Consider the following 19,001-nt stretch of genomic DNA (forward strand, 5'->3'; position numbering starts at 1 on the left):
AGAGAAAAGGACAGATAGAACCCTAGAAAAAATGGTAAGAGCAAAGCTATTCAGACAAAATCACACAAAGAAGCATACACATACACACTCATGAAAAGCAAAAAGGAAATATATTTTAAAATCTATATATAAACAAAAAGGAGGAAGAGAGCAACCATCAATAAATAAATCTACCAATGATAATAAACTCTAAATACTAAACTAAGATAAACATAAAACCAGAAACAAATTAGATGCAGAAAACAACCCCAAATCTACAGTTGCTCCCAAAGTCCATTGCCTCAGTTTTGGGATGATTCGTTGTCTATTCAGGTATTCCAGAGATGCAGGGTACATCAAGTTGATTGTGAAGATTTAATCCACTGCTCCTGAGGCTGCTGGGAGAAATTTCCCTTTCTCTTCTTTGTTCACACAGCTCCTGGGGTTCAGCTTTGGATTTGGTCCCGCCTCTGTGTGTAGGTCTCCTGAGGGTGTCTGTTCCTGCCCAGACAGGACAGGGTTAAAGGAGCAGCTGATTAGGGGGCTCTGGCTCATTCAGGTGGGGGGGGATGGAGGGGTACAGAATGCAGGACGAGGCTACAGGCGGCAGAGGCCGGTGTTATGTTGCAACAGCCTGAGGCGCACGGTGTGTTCTCCCAGGAAAGTTGTCCCTGGATCCCGGGACCCTGGCAGTGGCAGGCTGCACAGGCTCCCAGTAGGGGAGGTGTGGATAGTGACCTGTGCTTGCACAAAGGCTTCTTGGTGGCTGCAGCAGCAGTCTTAGTGTTTCATGTCAGTATCTGGTGTCCACGCTGATAACCACTGCTTGCACCCATCTCTGGAGCTCGTTCAGGTGGTGCTCTGAATCCCCTCTCCTCGCACACAGCAAAACAATGGTTTCTTGCCTCTTAGGCAGCTCCAGACTTTTTCCCAGACTCCCTCCTGACTAGCTGTGGCACACTAGACCCTCAGGCTGTGTTCACGCAGCCAACCCCAGTCCTCTCCCTGGGGTCTGACCTCCGAAGCCCAAGCCTCAGCTCCCAACCCCCACCCACCCTGTGGCGTGAGCAGACAAGCCTTTCAGGCTGGTGAGGGCCTCTCGGCACTGATCCTCTGTGTGGGAATCTCTCTGCTTTGCCTCTGCACCCCTGTTGCTGTGCTCTCCTCCGTGGCTCTGAAGCTTTACCCCTGCCACCCCTATCTCTGCCAGTGAGGGGGCTTCCTAGTGTGTGGAAACTTTTCCTCCTTCACAGCTCCCTCCCAGAGGTACAAGTCCCGTCCTTATTCTTTTGTCTCTGTGTTTTCTTTTTCTTTTGCCCTACCCTGGTATGTGGGGAGTTTCTTGTCTTTTGAGACGTCTGAGGTCTTCTGCCAGCGTTCAGTAGGTGTTCTGTAGCAGTTGTTCCACATATAGATGGAGAAAGGTGATCTCCACGTCTTAACTCCTCCGCCATCTTGAAGGTCTCCCGCAACATAGTTTTACATATCACCATCAGTCTCCTTAAAATGTTTGAACTATTGGGGAACATTAACTTCATACGGAGAGACACACATTTTCCAAAATTTAATTCTTCCTTTAAAATTCAAAGTTTATCATTGGCAACCTCTACTGTCAGTTGTTTTCCTTGAAGTCGCAAACCCACTTTATGCATTTTCAAGAAAATATTTGCCCAATACCCAAATCTGAATAGATATAGTTTGTCAACATTCTTTTAATGATCTTCTGTTCCATTAAAAATACAAGTGGCTTGTTCAACTTGCAACTCACTTGCACAAATGCTTTTCTTCAAGAAAACCATTATACCTTCATAAACAGCAGAAGAGCTTTATGTGTGCTTCTCATTTCATCACACAGAATTATTAACAAGACATATTCTCAAAGGTTGAGATTTAATAACATTAATAATTTCTATTACTACATCAAGGATATACAGACTTTTTTTTTTGATGTGCACAGTTGTAGTTGTAGAGAATACAGTGACTTTTAGTAGAGTTTGGTGCCACTGTTGATTCATGCTAAGATAACAGCAGTATTACTCATCATTGCTTGTGCACCATCAGAGCATATGTCAACACAGTGAAAAAGGCAAATAATGTCTTACTTATCAAGAAAATAGTTTTAACTTCATGGATTCCTGAAAGGTTCTCAGCATTTCTCTGGAGTTCCTTAGACTACACATTGAGAAGTATACAACAAGACAATTGCCACAGCTTCCTACTAGCCCTTCTATAATCTTTTCTCCCCCTAACACTCTAAATCAGATCATGTTACCCTTCTGTACAAAACTACATGAACTTCTCATCTCATGCAGAATAATGTGGTGTGTTCTGATCTTTCCAATCTCGTTTCTTACTACTTTCTCAGTTGCTCACCTTCCTCAAATCTAGTCGCCTCCTTATTCTTGGACATTTCAAGTAAGGTCCTTCTCAGTGGGTCTTTACACTCTCTATTCTTTCTGCACAGAGCATTTTTTTTCCTTAGAGATTTCTGTGGGTCATTTTCTCCTTTTCATTCAGGTTTCTGTTTCAATATCAACTGACAGGAAGGGCCTCCCTTGACCACACTCTACAATTGTGCTTCTGTCATTCTTTAAACCCCTGGCTTGCTTTTTGCCACTTATTTGTTATTGTCTAACTTCCCCCATGCTAGTATGTCAGCTCCATGTAACCAGGAATTTGATTTTGTTCACTACAGTGGAAAATTTTTGAATGAATTAATAAAAACTACGTGCAAGTAGGCCCATCAAGGTGAATTCACAAGAATGTTTGCCTTATGGAAGCATAATATAGTACTTCTTAAATGCACATTCACAGGTAGACTGCCCCAAATTAACTTAGGATATTATTTTAAGTAAAGAATTTAGACTCTTCCCCCAAAATTCTGATTCAGTCAGTCTAAAATAAAAAGAGACAATGTATATTAAAAAATTCCCCAGGTATTTCTCAAGAGCTGTCAGTTTTGGAAACCCTTTTTCTAAATCAACATGCCACTTTCCAATGTAAGGCATTAGTAGATGCTGGATTTATATGGAAGTCAGTTGGGCAATCTGCTAAATCATCATTCAGATCATTCAAATTTCTAAGGATCATGATTATGCAGATGGTCATAAAAACATGTAACTTTATAAAAAAACCTCAAAAAGTAGAATAAACTAAATGTCCTATATTTACTTAGTTACAGTATCAATATACAAAAATCAATTGTATTTCTATATGTTAGCAATGTTCAATATGAAAATTAAACTAACGAGGCAGTTCCATTTACAACGGCCTCAGAAGGAATAAAATGCTTAGAAATAAATTTAATGAAAGAAATGTAAGACTTGTACCTACTGAGGACTACAAAGCATAAATAAATAGGAGGACATCCCATGTTCATGGTTCAGAAAACTTAATATTGTTAAGACGAGAGTAGTCCTCAAACTGATGTACAGATTCAATCAGATTCCTCTCAAAACCCCATCTGGCTTTTTTGCAGAAATCGACAAGCTGATCCTAAAATTCATATAGAAATTTAAGGGACTCAGAGAAGCCAAAATAATATTGAAAAGTAAGAGCTATGCTTGAAAGAAGAGTTTTTTCAACAAATGATACCAGGATATCTGGAGATCTATATACAGAAAATGAAGTTGGATGCCTTCCCCACAATATACACAAAAATAATTCAAAATGGCTCATAGGCCTATGTTTATATGGTAAAACTATAAAACTCTTAGAAGAAAATATAGGAGTAAATCTTCATGTACCTTGGGTTATGCAGAGTCTTATTAAATATGACAACATAGGCACAAACAACAAAAAAAATGGGCAAATAAGACTTCATCAACATGAAATATTTTGTGCTTCAAAGGATACCATAAAGAAAGTGAAAAGACAACCCCCAGAATGGGGGGAAATATATGCAAAAAAATACATGGGATAAGGAACTGGTATCTATCTATAAATAAACAATTATTAAAATGCAATAATAATAAAAATTAAAATAAAATGTAACAATACGACAACCCAATTTAAAATTGACAAATAAGTAAATAAATAAATAAAATTGACAAATAATGTAAATAGATAGTTCTTCAAAGAAAATGGGCAAATAGCCAGTAAACACATGAAAAGATGCTCAAAATCATCTGCCTTAAAGATATGCAAATCAAAATCACAATGAGATACTACTTCCAGCTGACTAGGATGGCCAAAATAAAGACAAAAAATAAAATTGTTAGCAAGAATGTAGAGGAATTAGAACACTCTCACATTGCTGGTAGTGATATAAAAAGGTGCAACCCCTTTGGCAAAGAGTCTGGCAATTCCTCAAAAAGTTAAACATAGAGTTTAGCATTCCACTCCTAGGAATCACTACACCCCTCACCCAAAGTGAAAACATATATCCATGCAAAAACTTATCCATTAATATTCATGGCAGCATTATTTGTAATAGCCAGAGTAGCAATAACCCAAATTCCTTCAACAGCTTAATGGTTTTAAAAAATGTGGCCTATCCAGAAATGGAACATTATTTAACAATGAAAAGGTATGAAGTATTGATGCATACTACTACACAGATGAACCTTGAAAACATTATACTAAGTGAAAGAGGCCAGTCTGAGTACATATTACATACTATTTGTATGAAATGTCCAGAATCCATCTATAAAAACAGAAAGTAAATCAACATTTTCCTATGTTGACAGGTGGGGGCTTGGAAGAAATGGAGTGACTGCTAATGGGTCTGTATTTATGTAGCTTTTTAGCCAGAATGGACTAAGACAAACTCCATAGCTCAAGTATATGGTTTTCAAATCTTATGTGTGTCAAATGTGTATTCTTGACAAGCAGGTTACCTTCCAGAATAACAAAGACAGAGAAGCTTCCAGGAAAAGGGGTGGAGTGAGTCTCTAGTTTAACTCCTGTGCTTTCTTTCATATCCTCCTTGATTAATTTGTGGAAAACTACACTCTTTTAAAGTTATAGACCTCGTTAGCTACAAGGGGTTTTAGCATAATTTAAAAAATTATTTTCTCAAAGTACAGCAACAGAGGGTAATAGAGGTTGGTAGGGACATTTATTTTTCTCTACCCTTTCCTTTCTCTAATGCACTCAAATACTATTTAACACTCAAATGCCCTTTCACTGCAACATCAAAATATCTAATTCACTATATTTTATTTTCACAATAAAAAATTGTTCAGCCTAAAGAGTATTAAATTGTATAGTAAGTGACTTTTTTATTGTGGTAAAATATACATAACGTAAATTTACCATTTTAACCATTTTTAAGTGTACAGTTCAATGGCATTAACTGTATTCACATCATTGTGAAACCATCATAGCAAGTAACTTTTATATAAATAATTCGATAGAAAATTCAAACATATAACCAAATCTACAAAGTACTTTTCATTATTAAAGTAAAATCACAGTTCTAATAAAGAATGTTATCATGTCTTCAGCTAAACTAGTAATCCTATGGATAAATTCATGACATATGGAATCATATTTAAAATATATTTACACTTGTAATTTCCTTTTTAAAAAAATAATTTATTTATTTATGGCTGCGTTGGGTCTTCATTACTGTGTGCGGGCTTTCTCTAGTTGCAGCGAGTGGGGGCTACTCTTCTCTTCGTTGTGCAGGCTTCTCATTGTGGTGACTTCTCTTGTTGTGGAGCATGGGCTCTAGGTGCGTGGGCTTCAGTAGTTAGCTGTAGCACGTGGGTTTCGTTGCTCCTGCGGCATGTGGGATCTTCCCCGACCAAGGCTCAAACCTGTGTCCCCTGCATTGACAAGCGGATTCTTAACCACTGCGCCACCAGGGAAGTCCCCTCCTTTTTTTTTTAATATCTTTATTGGAGTATAATTGCTTTACAATGTTGTGTTAGTTTCTGCTGTATAACAAAGTGAATCAGCTATATGTATACGTATATCGCCATATCCCCTCCCTCTTACCTCTCCCTCCCACCATCCCTATCCCACCCCTCTAGGTGGTCACAATGCACCGAGCTGATCTCCCTGTGCTATGCAGCTGCTTCCCACTAGCTATCTATTTTACATTTGGTAGTGTATATATGTCCATGCCACTCTCTCACTTCATCTCAGCTTACCCTTCCCCCTCCCTGTGTCCTCAAGTCCATTCTCTATGTCTGTGTCTTTTTTCCTGTCCTACCCCTAGGTTCTTCAGAACCATTTTCTTTTCTTTTTCTTTTTTTTGATTCCATATATATATGTGTTAGCATACAGTATTTTTTTCTCTCTTTCTGACTTACTTCACCCTGTATGACAGACTCTAGGTCCATCCATCTCACTACAAATAGTTCAATTTCATTTCTTTTCATGGCTGAATAATATTCCATTGTATATATGTGCCACATCTTCTGTATCCATTCATCTGTCAATGGACACTTAGGTTGCTTCTGTGTCCTGGCTGTTGTAAATAGAGTTGTAATGGGCATTGTGGTACATGCCTCTTTTTGAATTATGGAAAAATGTTCATCTAGATTTCATATTGAAAATAAATTCATTGACGCATCATGAGACAGATTGCATATTAAGTATATTAAATGTCAGGCTTGTTTTTCTAGTTTCATTTGAAAAACAAAGTTTTCCATAAGGCATGGACAGATGTTGATAAGATAGTAGCAGCTGTGGTGAGAATAGATTTTTATTAAGGAAAAATGACAGTGTTTTTCTTTAATGGTTAAGATTATTAATAATTCTTTGAAGTATTAGACAGAAGTTGTTACAAGATATTTTAAAATAATCATTAACCTGTGCACTGTTTTTTATTTGGTACCAGCTGCTACTGTTTCTTCTCTCTTGACAAGACATCAGACTCCAAGGCCATGTTTACCTGACCATATCAGAGAGGTCAAAACATAGCTACCCACTTGACTAAGAGAATTATCCAATTAAGCCAGAATTTCCTCCGTTTTTCCTCTCTTTTCATGTTCTTCCTCCTTTATGCATGGGTCTTTTATCCACCCCCTTTTGGTCCTTAAGGGCTTGCTATCAATGATTTTTTCATCTATGCCTTTATTTTCAAAGTTTATAGGTTCTTTCCCCTCAGTATTTCCACACTTTTTAAAGAAAAAAAAAATCCTTTTTCTTATCCCTCATATTCCCACTTGGTTAGTATTTAAGATCTCTACTGCACATTTTAACCAAATTTCTTTAAAGAGAAACTGACATCCCCTCTCCACTTTCTCACCATGATTCCCTCCTTAAACTACTGGAAGGTTTTGTCTACTGAAATTGCCCATGCTGAGGCCACTAAAGCCAATGGATATGTTTTTGTCTTCCTACTTGACCTCTCTTGGCCTTTGATGGTTTCATGGATCTTTACCCTGGAAAACCCCCTGCACTGGCCTGTGTAACACTAGCTCTCACAGTTCTCCACATTTCTCACTCCTTTGCTGTTTCTCTTGTGGATTCTTCCTTCTCTGTCCTCTTAAATACTGATGTTTTCCATGTATCCAATTCCTTACAAAACATCTATAATTGGACAGCATATCTCAAACTCAATTACAAAATTCAATTCCTTATTTTCTCCTCAATATTCCCCCTCCTTAGATGCTTTCTCTCTCAGTGAAGGGTGCCACCATTCACCCAGTTGCTCAAGTCTGAGCACTACCCTTGGCTTCTTCTCCTTCCTCTCCCACATGGCACCAGTTACCAGGTCCCGCCACGTTCTTCCACTACTCTGTTCTCCCTCATCATGCTGTGCTTCATGCTCAGAACTGGCTTACTGCAGTAGCTTCTAACCAGTTGCCTTATCATTCAATTAGATTCTTCACACTGTTTCAGACTCATCTTTCTAGTATTTAAATCTGGTCATGTCACCCCTTTACTTAACTAACCATCAGTACTTCTACATGAAAGAACAGGTTTAAACTTACCTAAAGTTTCTAATACTACCTGATTCCCACTTTTCACTATATCCTTCCATTCCCATTGTTCCAAATAATCAACCTTCACTCTAGCCAAAGGGAATTTATTAGATTTCCTCCAGTGTGTAATATGGTTTTCCTTTTCTTAAAATACTCTTCTCACTTTTCCCTTATCCATTAAAAATAATCTAAGTCCATGAAGTCCTTACCCACATCCCCAGATATAACCTCAGGCCGACTTTGATGCCCCCCATTTGTTCACCTAAAGCTGCCTCTACATGCATCTTTCTAATTTGGCTCATATCAGAGTAAATTGTAATCCTAGATTTGCTTTTATTTCCTCTTTTAAATTGTTGACTCTTTTTTTTAATGTTTTCCTTATTAATTTTTAGTAGTTAAAAAAAATAATTTATCTATTTATTTTTGGCTGCATTGGGTCTTTGTTGCTGCGCATGGGCTTTCTCTAGTTGCGGCGAGTGGGGGCTACTCTTCGTTGCAGTGTGCAGGCTTCTCATTACGGTGGCTTCTCTTGTTGCGGAGCACGGGCTTTAGACGCGCAGGCTTCAGTAGTTGTGGCACGTGGGCTCAGTAGCTGTGGCTCACGGGCTCTAGAGTACAGACTCAGTAGTTGTGGTGCACAGGCTTAGTTGCTCCACAGCATATGGGATCTTCACGGCCCAGGGCTCAAACCCATGTCCCCTGCAATGGCAGGCAGATTCTTAACCACTGCACCACCACGGAAGTCCCTAAATTGTCAGCTCTTGTGGGAAAGGAATGTGCTACCCTTGCCTCTACAGTCCTAGAATGAAGTAAAGTGTTTGGCTATAGTAGTGAGTAATAAAAGTTTGTTGAATTAATGAATACAGGGATAAATTTAATCAACTAAACTCGTTTTGACTTAAATGTATGGCTGACCATATATTGGTTATTCTTGTTACACAAGAACCCAGAATTATTACCCTGCTACTCAAAATGCTTTGAATTGAACCCACTAAATAATTGGGTTTCAGTTTGGTTGATTCTTAAACAAGAAGGCTTAGTATACTACAGAAGTCACTTAATTTAATTTTATTTTTCCTCATTTTTGCAAACTCATTTATGTATACTCTAGTGGAAAAAATATTTGAGCTTGACTTAACATTCAGTTGGTAGACATTTGTGTGCACATAAATATAAAAATCTCTGGCCACCAGTATATCTTGATCTAAATTGTGAAACAAAAGGACAAGATACTTCCAGAAACATTGATTACACTGTTATAATGACAGGGAGTTCCTGTCAGCCACTCTCAGGCAAGATACAAAAGCTATGGTTGGTTTATCTGTTTGTTTATTTTTTTCCTTGCCTTCAGTGCCTGACAATGCTAAGTACAGAGTAAGACTGAGTAATAATTTTACATTCGCATAGCAATTTAAATTTAAAAGTACTTTCAAGTTAATTTTCTCCTGCAAAACATTCGTTGATATGTCTATTTTATTTAATCCTCCTGAATCCTCAATGGTTCTAACAAGAAGCAAAACTGTTTCTGCATTTTACTGTGTCTAAAAATCAAAATCCTATTTTTGTCTGAATATTTAAAAAATATTTTCATTGTGTTTCAGTTTTGTTTTCAATTTTAAAAATGGTCTGTCTTGGGTTTTATAATACTTTCAAATGAGCTTTAAATTATTGTTTTCTATTTTAAAACACATAGGTATCATTCAGGGAAATATGTAGCTCTAATCTGAAGTATTCCAATCACTTCTATGGATGACCTTTAGCTCCAAATTGCTTCTATGAAGTATTTTTCCCAGTTGTTAAGGTAAAATGTCAAGTCACTACTTTATTTTGAAGGTACTCCTTATTCTTGCAATGCATTGCAATGCTCTTATAAATATATCTTTTCTTTAATGGTAGAAAAGCAGTAACTGTTATTTCCAGGCTTTAGAAATAACTTTCTGTCCTATCTTACCCTTGAACCTAAATCTTTGAAACCTACTGAACTTATTCTTACATGCTATCTACTCTCAATGTCTTCATATTTAATTCACAGTAGGACTATACTAAGAATGCATACATAATAGAATTTATGTTTTAAATTGTCTGTATGGCTTACATAGCTTCTGCCGGTCACATATGGAGACTGTGTGACTGAGCATAAATAGTTAAAAAGTCAGCAACTAGTTTTTGATTCCTCCTGTGAGTCAGGTACTGTTATAAGCCCTGGTAAATAGTACTACCATTGATATGTTACAATCATACAGAATGACCAATTGTGTTTTATATGAAGCGTCTTGGTTACCATCATTCAGAGTCACCCCTTAAATTTTATATTTTTTTTCCTACCTTAGTATTCCTTTTGCCCTTAATTCTTTAATACATTATTTTAAAATTCTTGATTTGTATGTAGGTTTGTATAACCCCTCAAGTCATTATGGAATGAGGTATGATGTAAATAACCAAACATAACTCAATGTAGAAATACATTTTCAGTATAGACACAATAAAGAAGTCACTCTTTCCTCCAAGTGAACAGGAAATGAGTTTTCCTTTGCCTCAGCAGATGGAGAATGCAAAGCACTCAAGTCAGAAATCAGAAAAGTCAGCACAAGGAAGCAGAGACAGAAACCATTCCCAGATAATCAGTAACACACATTTTGCAGAGCAAACTTTTTAGAAATGATGCTTACATTTTTTAATAAGGGTTGATATTTAAAGTGAACCTTGAGGAAACAATCAGCCAAACCCAGTACATGGGAAATTCTACAGAACAAATGATCCAATTTTTCAGTAAATAAATGAAAGAATGAAAAGAAAAAAAGAAAGAAGAAAGAAAGAAAGAAGGAAGAAAGAAAAGAAAGAAAGAAAGAAGGAAAGAAGGAAGGAAGGAAGGAAGGAAGAAAAAGAAAGAAAGAAAGAAAGAAAGAAAGAAAGAAAGAAAGAAAGAAAGAAAGAAAGAAAGAAAAGAACTGCTATAGATTAAGAGAGTTGTACGACCTTGTTATAATCCTGACTCCAGTAAACTAACTATAAAAAAGACATTTATTACACAATTAAGGAAAACTAAACACGTATTAGGTATTAGATAATATTAATGTTAATTGTAGGAACGTGATAATGGGACAGTAGTCACAGTTTTTAAAGACCTTATATATGAGATACATATTAATATATTTATAGATGAAATATGTCAGATATTTTCTTTAAAATAGTCCAGATTTATTCATTTTATATGTGAATAAGCAAGTTTATCAGTTTAAAAGTAAGCAAGAAGAATAAAGCATACCTTGAATCACAGTAAGTCTCTAATAGGATTTAAATAAATACAAATTATTCTTGTCTCAGTCCAGGTTCTTTCAAAAGTAGCAACTGAGAGAAAAGCATATTTGAGAGTATAGTCTGCCTTTTGTATCCACATCCTCTGCATCTGCAGATTTGACCAGCTGTGGATCAAAAATATTTTTTTAAGTTCCAGAAAGTTCCAAAAGAGTAAAACTTGAATTTGCTATGCACTGGCAACTATTTATGTAGCATTTTTCTGTAACATCTTATGGAAAAACTCGAATGAACTTTTTGGCCAACCCAATACATTGTATTAAGTATTAAAAGTAATCTAGAGATGATTTAAAGTATAGGGGAGGATGTAAGTAGATTAAATTCAAATAGTACACCGTTTTATATAAAGGACCTGAACATTTGTGGATCTTGTTATCCACAAGAGTCCTAGAACCAATCCACAACAGATACCTAGGGATAACTGCAATGTTTTAGGAACATGATTCCAGGGAACAGTATTGAGAGTCAGAGAGAGTAAAAATGGAGAAGAGAAAGCCAGCAGAGGAATGCACACTGAGTTGGCTACCCACTTTTGGATGACAAGGAGTTCAGTCCTGCATTAGCAAAATGCATCTCAGAACCATTTACTGGGGGAGCAAAAGAGAAAGCATTTATCAATCACCTCCCTGCTCCACTGATCAAGGCTAGACTACAGGGCATTAACACCTCTGGACTTCTTAGTTCACGAGCATGAATGCTGAGAGAATTCTGTGGTATCTAATGACTTGGCTAATAGAAGCCCTCCAGCAGAAAGTAAGAGGTGCTCAGCATTGGCCTGAGGCAATGTGCTGTCAGGTTTCACCTGAATGCATCTGGTTGAAGTCTTCAGAGGAACTAGTCTCCACAGCTAAGATCAGAATAAAAGGATTAGAAGAGATGCACAAGAGTTGTTCCAATAGTCTATTCTCTGTGCCTACCACTCAACATTTCCTTTTTCCTCCCATAAAGTCCAGTCAGTTACAGAATTCCTTTCAATATGGTGGCCAGCTGGAATCTCTGCAAAGACTGAATGTAAGAATGTTAGTGAAACAAGCTGCATCCCCTATGCTACACCTGATTCCAAGGCCACAATAAACATTATTTATTTCCCTCCTCCATTACCAAATTTAGAATTCTCTCAGCTTAGGCCTGGCTGATTTATGTTGTTTTCCTTCTGAGGTGACCCAGACTTTTATACCCAAAGGCTCTGTGCCCTTGATTTCCTTGTGCTTGGCAGTCTGTGGTTGCTGCAATCTTCCATCCATAATTTTCACTGGGCATGGTAACACCAAAAGACATCCAGGGGGCATCCCACAGGCACTCTGTAGGTCCCAGTTATTTATTTCCTTGCCTTCATTTTGTAGTCAGAACACTAGCTCCTCATGGTAAAAATCAGAAATAATTACCACTACCAGTACAAAATGGCTTTCTTTGCCTTTTGTTAGATTTCAGGACTATAAGTGTTCAAACATAACAATGTACAGGTTACCAATAAGATACTCAGAATATACCATTGAATGTGGTAACAGAACAGTGATCAAGGTCAAAAACAGTCTAATTAGCAGCTGGTGATGTGTTATACTTTTGTAAACTCGACTTCAAACCATTACCTTAAAATACAAAAAACAAAACTAAACAAAAACAGGTGGTTGAACATGTCTCAAAATACAAGGTTATTTTACATGATAATTTCTTCCCATGAACCATTCTAGAAAACTCTAATTCCTGTGATTGTTTTTTATTCTATTTAAAATAATTTATACTTTTTCTCATTCAATAAAGATTTGAAGGAAATTTGTTGGATTAATAATTTTTACCTAGTGTGGACAGAAGCGTAAGAAAGCTTATTTAACAGAAAAGTGGAGTCTTATCTACCTCATCAGCTATGTCTATTCTGGATGCATTTGCTTATTCATTAATAATACAAATGCTTCCATTTATTTTGTACATCTATTGTGATCAGCTCTTCTGTGAATTGGCCTTAATCCCCACAATAATCCTGTAAAGTAGGAAACTGAGGAGTTATAGGAAGCAACTTACCCAAAGTCAAACAGTTTCTGAACACCTAAGCCAGAATTCCAGTTCAAACCTGTTGCCTTCAAATCATCATCTGGAATAACAAAAGAAATCATTATTTTATAGGTGTAAATATTGTAGGAAATCTATTTAGATTTGCATTCATTGGATTGTCATTTTTTTATTCCACGTTAAGAACAGAGGTGTAATGAAGAGCTGAGGGGTAATTCACAGACCGTTGCTTTCAAACAGCTGGCTTTTGTATTATTCCATCATTGCCTATTCCATCACAGGCAAAAGCAGAAGTCTACATACAGTCTTTGTGGGTTGAAAATCTGATCTTTGTGGGTAGAAAATCTGATCTACTACCATAGTCAAAGAGTTGTCATTTGACTTAAGTAAGAACAGTCACATTTTCTCTCCTGAGATTTTGATATGTGAGTGAAGTGACACGACATGAAAGAATAGACAAAGCATATTTACTCCAAGGCAGCATTCTTACAACACAGCTAAGCAATTCTGGCATCTTAGCCTGTGGATTCTGTCATTTTATGGGCAGCTCTTTAGTCTTCCTGTAGCTTTTGTAAGGATATCATTATATCTTTCCAATTAAAATTATTTTTTCTTACATTAGGCAGCCAGCTCCTATTGCTAGCCATCAAAGAACCCTAAATTATATGCAATTGCAACCAAAAGTGATCATTTCTTTCTCTAAATACCTATTGAATCAACAGTCCACACCACAAAATTCAGCATCAATGTTCTCTAATCCCACCGGGATTAATCCTGCCTCCTTAGCTGGAGTGTAAACTATTTGGGCATTACTATCATTATTCTTTGGCTTCCCTCACATGACCTAGCACAGGGCTATGTACTAATTGATGGATAGACTTTAAAAACATGCTAGAATGGATACAATGGTAAGGGATAGGAAGTCAGGTAAGCCAGGGGTAGGAAATGAACATAAAGATCAGGGATTGGCAAAACAGAAAGCCAAAGCCGTCTCCTTTTATCCTGCCTCAACCCACTCATGACTATGGCAAAAACACCATTCTCTACTGGACAGCTATTCAGACTAACAATAAGTACATAAAAAACAATCGTGCTGGTCATGTCTGCTTGTGTTTACTAAAACCCACCCTCTTCTATGTGGGGAAAAGAGTTGGGATTATTGCATTCCCATAGAATTATGAATGAGTCATGAACACGTTTTTTGCACAAATATTTTAAAAGTTATATAGAGTGGTATTCTCATCTCTTACCAGCATTACTGATTATTGAAAATATTAAGGAAATTGGCAGGAAGAAAATATAATCTCTTATTAGACACTATAAATGTATTACTTTGTAGAGTTTCTAAAGTTGTAGTAGAATGAACTATTTTCCTAGGCTTCCAGAGTATAAACAATTTATTTCACACACACACACACACACACACACACACACACACACACACACAAAAGCCTCAATAGGAAAGGGTGATTACTTTTAGTATACTGAATCGTTGAGGGAGTGCTTGTCATACCTATTAAGTCCTTCTGAGATATGAATTAAGAGCATTTGTTGGTTGTTCACAAAGCATGGTTGTTCTCAGCCTGAATACTGAGAAAACAAAAAGGAAGAAAAACCTTTTAGGAAAAGTTTAGATTTTTAGAAAATAGTTCCGGTTGAATAGCATGACATCTACTGTTTCCTCTTTGCTTTTAGCCATATAAATGCATGCTTTTTAGCAATTACAAAAGGTGATTTCATCTCAGATTGGTCTCATTTACCTTGAGATAAATTAAACATTACCTCCTTATGCCTACCATGCTTTCCTCCCTTCCTATAATTTTCTTTGAAACTCTTCTTAAAGACATGTTATTATGATAAAGTATATACCTGATAACTAAATTAAACATGTTCTTGAAATTTTTCCATAAAGAACACTTTCTGCAACTAACAATAGTCTGTGAAGTCATTCAATTTTGAAGGACGCTCACAAACTCTACCTCCTACAAAACTGCATAAAAAATTATGAGGAGTTAATCCAGGCAGTGTGTAATGAAATACCAAAAAGGGGAAACAGGATATAAGAAACAGGCCAGCTAAGTCTTACCCAGAAGAAGTTAAGAACAAAGTTTGAAAAAAAATAAGAATATCATAAGTGCAAGATGCTTGGAAGATTTCCCTTAGAGTAAGAAAATTTAATGATACAAGGTTACATATATTTGTTTAGGCATTCAACCATACTACTTGGTTCAACAGAAAATATCATTTATATAGTAATATTGTATTACTGTTGATTGGTTTTTGGAATGAATCTACAAACATAATTTTAGTGACTGTCATAAACCTTATCTATCAATATAATAACACAATAACACAACTATAAAAACAAGAAGGTAAGTGGGGGGAAAGAGAAATTGGGAGGTAAGGTAGGTACACTAACTGTCCTCATGCTTCTGAGTAGGTAATCAACAGATACTGTCTAATGTTGTTGGTAAATCTAAAAATGACAACCAGGGACCTACTGACCTTGAAACTAATGAAGCTTAATCCTTGGTCCTTCTGGAATCCTCACCTGCAAGGGCTCCTTGAAAGGCATTGGGGGAGAGCTAGCAATTTTGTATATGTAATTTTGCATTTATTTTCTTACAGATGTGTCTTCCCAAATGTATACATTTTAGGCCCCACATAATCTGGATCCACTTCTGGGCCACTCCCAGGGTGTTGGGAGAGACTTATGCACCTGGAGGACCCTGAAGTTAAAATTTCTTTAGCTGCAAAGTAAATTCAACCTTGATGGTAGCAACCAAAATAAATAAAAGTAGAAACCTCTGCTTCTAGAGGATGGTCCTGGGAGAACTAGGAGGGGAGGAGGGGTGGGGGAGAAGGCAGAGGGACATTTATACTTTTCATTTTATAGCCACTGGTATGGTTTTATTTATTTATTTATTTACCTGTAGATGTATTTTTTAATAGCAATTTATTAGTCAACATGCACTTTCCTCTTTCACATGTACAAAAGCTGAGTTCGGTGATTTATCCTGGGTTCGGTGCTACCTTTCAAGATAATAGGAATTCCACATGTGAAAACAGCAGTGCCTAAGATAGTAGGAAATAAAAACATCTGGCATTAAATTCTTGTTCTTAGGAAGAACAACTGCAGAAAACATCAGTGATTGCCTTTTCTCACCAAATACATAGTGTTATTGATAGAACGCTTAAAATATAGTATTTTCTTCTTATAAAGAGTTTTCTCATGAATGAATTTTGTTCTCTCCTAAGATACTTAAAAAAAGAAATTCATGATTTTCATCATAGAATCTCTGTAGCATTACAACAACAGATGAAGCGTTGCTTTTTTCAGGTAATTAGACTGTTCTTTACCTGCCATGAAGGAAGGCAACAGTGAGCAGACACTAACTCCATGGTAACATGCAGATCAGCATTTTCCTTTTCAACACCTGGGAAACTTCATTTCTGGGAACATCTGCTCGGGCTTTTTTTTCTCGGTAACAGATTAGACAACTAGCAACAAAGAAAATGTTTAAACATGTTTAAACCTGAAAGCATTATTGGGTCATTCAATTACTTAAACAAATGAAGGGGAACAAGAGAAAAAGATATGTGTAGATTTCCTCCCAGCCTTGAGGTAAGAGAAGTTTGGCTGGAGGATCCCAGCTGGTAACTAGGAAAGCCTCACTGCTTTCCTTTTGTTTATCTCCTGGACAGCTTTGCGAAGAATGGCAGAGTATAAAAAGAGAATCTAATTTAATTAAGCAATGTAAATAATTGCCTTTTGATTTATTTTTCATATTGCTTACTTCCAGTTGAATGACTATATTATCAATAACATTTCTATTATTTTATGAATATGAAAGTAAAATTGGTATCAAAGACCTGCAAATGACCTGTAAAACTGTTTACTTAGGAGTTTAGTGATAATTAATCCTGTGTGTGTGTTTAATATTTTATTTTAACTTTTGCTAAGAAAGAGTACATGGACATTTTTAATACCAGCTGACCCCTGTAAGGTATTGTGAGAAGTTAGGCCATTTTAAACAAAGAGATATTAAGAAATTAAAGCTGTACATATGGACAATAGGAGTTGGAAGATGGCGGAAGATTAAGACGCGGAGATCGCCTTCCTCCCCACGGATACACCAGAAATACATCTACACGTGGAACAACTCCTACAGAACACCTACTGAAGGCTGGCAGAAGACCTCAGACCTCCCAAAAGGCAAGAAACTCCCCACGTACCTGGGTAGGGCAAAAGAAAAAAAAGAAAAAACAGAGACAAAAGAATAAGGACGGCACCTGCACCAGTGGGAGGGAGCTGTGAAGGAGGAAAAGTGTCCACACACTAGGAAGCCCCTCCGTGGGCGGAGACTGCGGGAGGCGGAGGGGGGAGCTTCAGTACCGCGGAGTGGTGCACAGCGACGGGTGCGGAGGGCAAAGCGGGGAGATTACTACACAGACGATCGGTGCCGACCGGCACCACCAACCCGAGAGGCTTGTCTGCTCACCCGCCGGGGCGGGCGGGGCTGCGAGCTGAGGCTCGGGTTTCGGTTTTGGACGGAGCGCAGGGAGAGGACTGGGGTTGGCGGCTTGAACATAGCCTGAAGGGGTTAGTGCACCACGACTAGCCGGGAGGGAGTTCGGGGAAAAGCCTGCACCTGCCGAAGAGGCAAGAGACTTTTTCTTCCCTCTTTGTTTCCTGGTGCGCGAGGAGAGGGGTTTAAGAGCGCTGCTTAAAGGAACTCCAGAGACAGGCGCGAGCCGCGGCTTAAAGTGCGAACCCCAGAGACGGGCGCGAGCCGCGGCTAAAACCGCGGACACCAGAGACGGGCGGGAGACGCTAAGGCTGCTGCTGCCGCCACCAAGGGGCCTGTGTGCGAGCACAGGTCACTCTCCACGCCCCTCTTCCACGGAGCCTGTGCAGCCCGCCACTGCCAGGTTCCCGGGATCCAGGGACAACTTCCCCGGGAGTACGCACGGCGGGTCTCAGGCTGGTGCAACGTCACGCCGGCCTCTGCCGCAACGTCACGCTGCCTCTGCCGCCGCAGGCCCGCCCCGCACGCAGTGCCCCTTCTTCCCCCATCCCCCAACCCCCGGCCTGAGTGAGCCGGAGGCCCCGAATCAGCAGCTCCTTTAACCCCGTCCTGTCTGAGCAAAAAACAGACGCTCTCCAGTGACCTACACGCAGAGGCGGGGCCAAATCCAAAGCTGAGCTCCTGTGAGCTGTGAGAACAAAGAAGAGAAAGGGAAATCTCTCCCAGCAGCCACAGAAGCAGCGGATTAAAGCTCCACAATCAACTTGATATACCCTGCATCTGTGGAATACCTGAATAGACAAGGAATGATCCCAAATTGAAGAGGTGGAATTTAGGAGCGAGATCTATGATTTTTTTCCCTTTTCCACTTTTTGTGAATGTGTACATGTATGCTTCTGTGTATGATCTTGTCTGTATACTCTTGCTTCCACCATTTGTCCTAGGGCTCTATCCGTCCATGGTTTTTTAAAAAAATTTTTTTCTTAATAAGTAATTTTAATTGTAATAACTTTATTATACTTTACCTTCTTTCTTTCTTTCTTTCCTTCCTTCCTTCCCTCCTTTAGACAACGAATCACCCCAAATTGAGGAGGTGGTCTCTGAGAGCAAGATTTATGATTTTTCCCCCTTTACCTCTTTTTGTGAAGGTGTATGTGTATGCTTCTGTGTAAGACTTTCTCTGTATAGCTTTGCTTCCAACATTTGTCCTAAGGTTCTATCCGTCCCTTTTTTTTTTCTATATATTTTTTAATTCAATAAGTATATTATACTTTATTTTATTTTTACTGTA

The sequence above is a fragment of the Phocoena phocoena genome, chromosome 11 (assembly GCF_963924675.1).
Source record: "Phocoena phocoena chromosome 11, mPhoPho1.1, whole genome shotgun sequence".
In the NCBI taxonomy this organism is placed as follows: domain Eukaryota; kingdom Metazoa; phylum Chordata; class Mammalia; order Artiodactyla; family Phocoenidae; genus Phocoena; species Phocoena phocoena.